The following is an 829-nucleotide window of genomic DNA, read 5'->3' as shown; positions in this document are numbered from 1 at the left end:
AAGGCTTTTTGGGAAAGAAGACAAAGATTTTATGCTGGGAGGAGAGGACTAGAGACCAGGGAAAATGATGCCACGGAGGTACTCTGACCTCTCTGCCTTACCCGTGACTTACTTTTAAACTCTGTTACCCGTATTATCCTCGCTCCTCGTGGTATTAGANGTCTCCAGGGCCACAGCCACAAGACAGTCCCAAGTCTCTTACTTGTTTCTGTGGGCATCTTCTCTACCAGATGGTGAGCTCTTCTCACACAGGGATGCTGCCTTAGTCTCTAGTCCCAGCAGTGCTCGGCATATAGTAGGTGCTCAATAAACATCTGCTTAATGGATCAGTTAAGTCAGAGCGCTAGAAAACTGGCGACACTGGGTATGTTTTTCTTTTGAAAAGTTATGGGAACATTAAATCCCGNTTGTCTAGCACAGATGTTCTCATCCTGCCCCATCAAGTCCATGATGAAATTTTCACAGGAGAAACTGGAAAACAAGGGAAAACGGCTACTTTCTTTTAGAAGCTAGGTTTATTCACTTTAATAGATTGTTCACTGCTTCAGGAAGACTGTACTTCATTTGTTTCTTAGTATTAAAATTCTCTCTTTTCTGAGGAGGGGATAGTAGATGGCTTTAAAAAATGTCAAGTTGGCAAAACAAAGAATGTTGGTGCCTTATGTTGATCTCTCGAATGCCATTCATCCGTGATATCTCAATGTTTAGAAAGCATTTCTATATGCTGTTTTGGGGGCGAAAAGGGTCTCGTGGGCACCCAGGGATTTGGGAAAGGCAGTGAGAAATGTACATTTGTTGGGACACCTACCGGCTAGACACCAAGCTTTAC

This window comes from Crocuta crocuta, unplaced genomic scaffold (assembly GCF_008692635.1).
Source record: "Crocuta crocuta isolate KB4526 unplaced genomic scaffold, BGI_CrCroc_1.0 scaffold1269, whole genome shotgun sequence".
NCBI classification, from domain to species: Eukaryota; Metazoa; Chordata; class Mammalia; order Carnivora; family Hyaenidae; genus Crocuta; species Crocuta crocuta.
The sequence above is the reverse complement of the archived record's forward strand: the minus strand, read 5'-3'. Positions refer to the sequence as shown.